Source organism: Protopterus annectens, chromosome 10.part0 (assembly GCF_019279795.1).
Source record: "Protopterus annectens isolate FY-2018-M chromosome 10.part0, PAN1.0, whole genome shotgun sequence".
Lineage (NCBI taxonomy): Eukaryota > Metazoa > Chordata > Ceratodontiformes > Protopteridae > Protopterus > Protopterus annectens.
Window position 1 is genome coordinate 1565513013 of NC_056744.1, and position 7566 is coordinate 1565520578.

A 7566-nucleotide genomic window follows, 5' to 3' on the forward strand; every position below is an offset into this window, starting at 1 on the left:
AAAATTTATTTAGTTTATTGACTCTCCTCATGGAATATCTAATAATGAGTAGATTGACTTGGAAGTATTAATGTCTTTAGTGCATGAAGGGATTGGTTTACCACAAATTATACATCATGCTGCTGGTGATTTTAAAATATATAATTATTCCAGTAAGTGTTTGAATGTTAACTATGCGAATATATTGCCGAAGAGTTTAACCTTTGTCCCAAGTAGAAAGGGCAATGTAGTTGAAACTTTGGTTGATTTGAAATTATTTGCATAAGTTCAACTGTAGAGTATGGTTTGACATTGAAGTCAACTGTGTTGGTTGTGGTCCTGGAAAACTGAGAAAGCCCAGTACGTTCAATCCTCCCAATAATAATTTCATTGGGGTATTTGAAAAAATATATGTGAGATATCAGACAATTGTACAATATGTCAAATTTTGAATTTAATAGTAATTTGAGTAAAACAGAGCATTACTTATTGTTTGAAATAGCTAAGGACAAGAGTATTTGTGTTATGAAACCTGATAAGGGTAGTGGGATTGCTGTTATGGACAGGGGTAATTATTCCAATGGTATGAATGTGTTATTAGGGGAAGGAGTGTATGTGGAAAGTTCCTTGAGGGAGATCAATATTAAGAATAGAACAATTGATTTAATGTTGGAAGACATGTTGTATCAAGGACAAATTGACGAGGAAGAATACAGGTTTATTAGGAATGATTACCCCATGGTGTCCAACATTTTTGGTATACCCAAAATTCATAAAGGGCTAAAAAATCCCAAGTTTAGACCGATAGCTGATGGAAAGTGTTCCAAGACCTGTTTTATTAGTAAATTCTTGGACATTCAACTACAAAAAGGGATGGCTGCCTTCCCTTATATATGCAAAGATTCCTGGCACTTTTTGGAGAAATTAAATCAAATTGTAATCAGTAGTGAGATCATAATGGTTAGGGTAGCCACGGTGGTGCAGTGGTTAGCATTGCCATCTCACAGCAAGAGGTTCTCCGGTTCGATCCTCGGCTGTGGTGCCTTCTGTGCGGAGTCTGCATGTCCTCCCTGTGGTCGCGTGTGTTTCCTCCGGGTGCTCCAGTTTCCTCCCAAAGACATGCTGCAGGCGGATTAGACACTCTAAATTGGCCCTAGGTGTGAGTGTGTGTGCCTTCTATGGAAGGTTGGGTGCCGGGCTGGCAACTCGACACTGTAAAACTCCACTGCCAATCATGAATGGACAGGTGATCCAGTGTGGCGACTCCTAACTGGGAAAAGCCAAAAGAAGAAGTGAGATCATAATGGTTACAACTGATGTCTGTAATTTGTTTTCAGGAATACCCCATGAAATGGGTTTGACATGGTTAGAGGCACAGTTAGTAAAAACAGGATTATATGATCAGGATCAGATTAACAAATATGTAGTTTTGATGGAGTTGGCGCTCAAAAACAGTTATGTATTATTTGAAGGGCAATATTACAAGCAAGCCACAAGGTTAGTAATGGGGGAGACTTGTGCCCCCATATTTGCCAACTATGTGATGTCCTTCTGGGAACAAGAATATGTGTTCAGGAGCAAGTTCCAGCAGAAAATTGTGCACTATACCAGATTTTTGGATGATATTTTTTTTTGTTATGGAAAGGCTCAGAAGAGTTTTTAAGTTGATTTTTAGAGTATCTCAATGAAACTGTTGATTTTTTTAAAATTCACATTTAGTTACAGCAGGGACAATATTACCTATTTAGATGTCCATTTGGAGATTGACATGGAAAATAATAGGATGGAATCCAGGATTTTTCAAAAACCAACATTTTCAAATTCATATTTAGATTTTAATAGCTGGCACCCTTATTACCAGAAAAGGTCCATTATAAAAGGACAGCTGGTTAGGGCTGCCAGAATGGTAAATGAGGACAATAAATTTATGGATGAAGTGGCCTTTATAGTTCAGATGTTTAAGCAAAGAAGATACCCACTGGAGATGTTGAGTGAAGTAAGTGATGAAGTAATAAAAAAGCGATCAAATGGAGTTTACAAACCCATTTTAAGAGGGGGAAATGGAATAGTAACAGTTCCTGCTGTTCATGGTTCTCATAAAGAGTATAGAAAAGAGTTGGGACTTAGTTTTATCACCACATTTAATATTGATTCTAAAGCAGTAGTTGACATAATTAGGCATAATTGGGACATTTTACAATATGACCATAATGTAGCCCAAAAAGTTGGTAGGACACCCGTTATAGTTTATAGGAAAGATAGGTCTTTTAAAAACATCTTAGAAATGAGTGGATTTAATGATGAAATGCATAATGTTAGGCCCTGTGGCAAATTTAAATGTGGGATTGGGTCCTTTTGTAGAAATATTTTGGAGACTGAAGATCAATTTAATTTCAATGGCAGATTTATTTATGTAACTGGGCATTTTAATTGCAGTAGTAAGAATATTGTTTATTTGGCTAAGTGCCTAAACTGCCCCATATTTTATGTAGGTAAGACTTGCAGGCATTTTAAGGATAAGATTAGTGAAGATTTGTTGCATATAAGGAATAAAAAGATAACTAATGCTTTACCTAGGCACATTCAGGAATATGGGGATCATGTTTCTAAGTTCATGGTGTTACAACAATTGTTGAAGGACCCTCAGGGTAGGGTTCCGGATGTGCACCTGGATACATGCGAGTTTAAGTGGTAATTGAGGTTAAATGCCAAGCAGTATCCGGGTATTAATGAAAGCATTAATATATCCTGTTTGTTAAAATTAAAACATATTGTGGGGTGAGTTTATAGACACATGGATCCATTATTTATTATTTTATCATTGTATATATATTGTACGATTATGTAGATATAGATATTTTTTATATTTTTTTTTACATATTTCTTTATATTTATTGGTTTAGACTGTTTTGAATCCCTATGGCTTTAAATGGTGCAATAGTTTTTAAAGGGTTTTAATTGATTAATTAATGTATCCAAAAAATACGACCAGCAAGTAGAGAAGTAAACCAGCGAAATAAAACAAAACGTAAATCTCAAAAAAGTATATGCTGGTATTCAATGGCCAAGTAAGAACCACTTGTTATCTCAAAACATTCATAAAGGAAATCCACTACACTGAGAGGGTAAAGTGGAAAACGAACAAAACTTTATTTGCAAGTAAGCGCTTTCACCCGTAGGCTTCTTCAGACTTTCATTGCTAACTGCAACATAGCAGTTTAAATAATCTGTTGTGCAATGCTATTGGTTAATTAATACAGTGTAAAGAAGGCTTAAAGCGCTACATTAAAAATACATACTGATGATAGTGAGTACATAATTAAAACCATTCAATAAAACATTAATTAAAAAACAATTATTTAAAAAAATATTGTTTGGAAGGCATCAGTATAAAAATAAATATGAAAAATATATATGTATATTAATATATTAATATAAAAAGAGAAAATATATGAAGAGAACATATATATAAGTAAACATATTAATAAGCATATGTGCTTATAAAACAAATGGTTAAACAATGGAAAGAATAAATGAATAAATCCTATTCAAACCCTATGAGACAATACCCATATTAGCCCCAAATGTCCATACATATAAAATAATATAATAGTATTCTATGATTCTAAGCATTTACCAATATTGGAAAATCTACTAAAAAGAAAAACTACTAAAAAGAAAAGGCTTGTCAGGTGAAAAATGGATGAATGAAAATAGTACAGAATCTGCATCTCAAACCTAATACTAATGCTTAGGTACTCGAAGCCTTTTTCGTCTTAGAAATGGTTTTATCTGTACTTTATCATTTAGGCCTGGGAATTGATCGGCCCTGCATCTAATAATCCATCTCATTTCACTTTCTAACATATAGTTAATTATGTCACCCCCTCTTATATTGGTCTTAATCTTTTGAATGACATTAAACTTAAACTTATGTGTAACACCCAAATCCATGGTATGTTTCGATAGGGCATTGAACACTGAGCCTTTTCTGATGTGATATACATGTTCCCTTATACGTTCTTTGAGGGAACGATTCGTTTTTCCAATATAAAATGCAGGACATGCCATGCATCTAGCCATGTAAACAATATTTTTACTGTCACAGTTCGTATTAGTATAAAAATGGTATAATTGTTCTGTAACTGGATGAATAAAGTCTGTGGTCTCTTCAATATATATGCATTGATTGCATTTTCCACAGGGTCTCGTATTAATATTATGTACATTCAATCCTTCTATGGCTGAAACATTGTTTGGTCTGCACAATAATTTTCTTAGGTTGGGTTGATTCTTAAACACCAAATTGGGTTTAGGGCCTACAATCTTGCTAATTTCACTATCCAGACGAAGAATGTCCCAATGTTTATTCAATATGTACTTTAAATGAATGGCATCCTTTGTAAAGAACATAGGTGCTCTAATGTTCTCCAATCCAGTGGGTAAATCTACCATGGATGCCCCTAAAGGTTCCGAGAAGTAAGGTCTAGCTATGGTACTTCTTAAATCATTCACCACAGATGTGGTCTGTGCAAATATTTCTTCACTATAACCTCGTTGTACAAATTTGGTCTGTAAATCATTCAATTCCTTAGCATAACCTTCCTCAGTTGGATTCAGTCTGGATGCTCTCATAATTTGACCTTTCAAAACATTATCAAAAACATGTTTGGGATGCATACTGTCTCTATGCAATATGGTATTCCTATGACACAACTTCCTATGCACGGAGGTATTGAGCAATCCATTGCTAAGTCTCAATATGTTAACATCTAAAAATGAAATTTCTTCTAGCGAATAATTTAAAGTGAATTCTAAAAAGCAAGTTGAGGCATTAATACTATCAACAAACGTCCTAAGTGTGTTGACATCACTCAGCCAAATAAAGAAAAGGTCATCTACAAACCTGCGGTATAAGCCTACGTGGTCTTGAAAAACTTGAAGCTTAAAGAGAAAATTCTCCTCCCAATAGGCCATAACCAAGTTGGCATAGCTATTGGCACAGGAAGTGCCCATAGCTACGCCATCTTTTTGAAGGAACACCTCCTCACGAAACATAAAGACATTATTCAACAATACCATTTCCAAGAGTAGTGTGATTAAATCAACCTTCTCAGGGGTATATTCAGAGTGAATTCTAAGATATTCCTGTAACCATTGTATCCCCACATCATTGGTACCAGCGTACTATCATTTCTAAGGGTGTAATTGTGGAGTATCCGTGCCAACAGTGTGTATACTCCACAATTACACCCCTTACTAGATGTTTTTTCTAGAATGATAGAACAAGATATTTATAATTATTTTGATGAAAATCATGATGTCAGGTATAAAAATAATCTGACCTACAAACAAAGGCAGGTCTTATTAAACCTTAGAAATGATAGTACGCTGGTGATTAGACCTGCTGACAAAGGAGGACCCATAGTACTTATGGATATAGTAGATTATGATGTAAGTATGCACCAACTGTTGAATAACTCGGTTTTTTATATGAAAATAGATATGACAATTGTTATGGAAAAGGTTTTTCAGACTTATGATATGCTGGATGACATTTTATTGACTTCCATTATTACTAAAGAATTATATGATTATTTTAAGGTTGTTAATCCATTAATTCCTATTATACAAGGACTCCCCAAGGTCCATAAATCCATGGTTAAACCCCCTATGAGACCAATTGTGGCAGGTCAAGGGTGGGTGACTGAGCTCCTATCTATATTTACTGAGTTTCACTTAAGACCACTTGTTGATGCCAACAACAGCATCTTAAGAGATAGTAAACAATTTTTGCTAGATCTATATGCTTACGTCACACAATTAGATGATGAAAGACACTATATATTAGTAACACTGGATGTTGTTAGTTTATTTACAGTTATCCCCAATGATGTGGGGATACAATGGTTACAGGACTATCTTAGAATTCACTCTGAATATACCCCTGAGAAGGTTGATTTAATCACACTACTCTTGGAAATGGTATTGTTGAATAATGTCTTTATGTTTCGTGAGGAGGTGTTCCTTCAAAAAGATGGCGTAGCTATGGGCACTTCCTGTGCCAATAGCTACACCAACTTGGTTATGGCCTATTGGGAGGAGAATTTTCTCTTTAAGCTTCAAGTTTTTCAAGACCACGTAGGCTTATACCGCAGGTTTGTAGATGACCTTTTCCTTATTTGGCTGAGTGATGTCAACACACTTAGGACATTTGTTGATAGTATTAATGCCTCAACTTGCATTTTAGAATTCACTTTAAATTATTCGCTAGAAGAAATTTCATTTTTAGATGTTAACATATTGAGACTTAGCAATGGATTGCTCAATACCTCCGTGCATAGGAAGTTGTGTCATAGGAATACCATATTGCATAGAGACAGTATGCATCCCAAACATGTTTTTGATAATGTTTTGAAAGGTCAAATTATGAGAGCATCCAGATTGAATCCAACTGAGGAAGGTTATGCTAAGGAATTGAATGATTTACAGACCAAATTTGTACAACGAGGTTATAGTGAAGAAATATTTGCACAGACCACATCTGTGGTGAATGATTTAAGAAGTACCATAGCTAGACCTTACTTCTCGGAACCTTTAGGGGCATCCATGGTAGATTTACCCACTGGATTAGAGAACATTAGAGCACCTATGTTCTTTACAAAGGATGCCATTCATTTAAAGTACATATTGAATAAACATTGGGACATTCTTCATCTGGATAGTGAAATTAGCAAGATTGTAGGCTCTAAACCCAATTTGGTGTTTAAGAATCAACCCAACCTAAAAAAATTATTGTGCAGACCAAACAATGTTTCAGCCATAGAAGGATTGAATGTACATAATATTAATACGAGACCCTGTGGAAAATGCAATCAATGCATATATATTGAAGAGACCACAGACTTTATTCATCCAGTTACAGAACAATTATACCATTTTTATACTAATACGAACTGTGACAGTAAAAATATTGTTTACATGGCTAGATGCATGGCATGTCCTGCATTTTATATTGGAAAAACTAATCGTTCCCTGAAAGAACGTATAAGGGAACATGTATATCACATCAGAAAAGGCTCAGTGTTCAATGCCCTATCGAAACATACCATGGATTTGGGTGTTACACATAAGTTTAAGTTTAATGTCATTCAAAAGATTAAGACCAATATAAGAGGGGGTGACATAATTAACTATACGTTAGAAAGTGAAATGAGATGGATTATTAGATGCAGGGCCGATCAATTCCCAGGCCTAAATGATAAAGTACAGATAAAACCATTTCTAAGACGAAAAAGGCTTCGAGTACCTAAGCATTAGTATTAGGTTTGAGATGCAGATTCTGTACTATTTTCATTCATCCATTTTTCACCTGACAAGCCTTTTCTTTTTAGTAGTTTTTCTTTTTAGTAGATTTTCCAATATTGGTAAATGCTTAGAATCATAGAATACTATTATATTATTTTATATGTATGGACATTTGGGGCTAATATGGGTATTGTCTCATAGGGTTTGAATAGGATTTATTCATTTATTCTTTCCATTGTTTAACCATTTGTTTTATAAGCACATATGCTTATTAATATG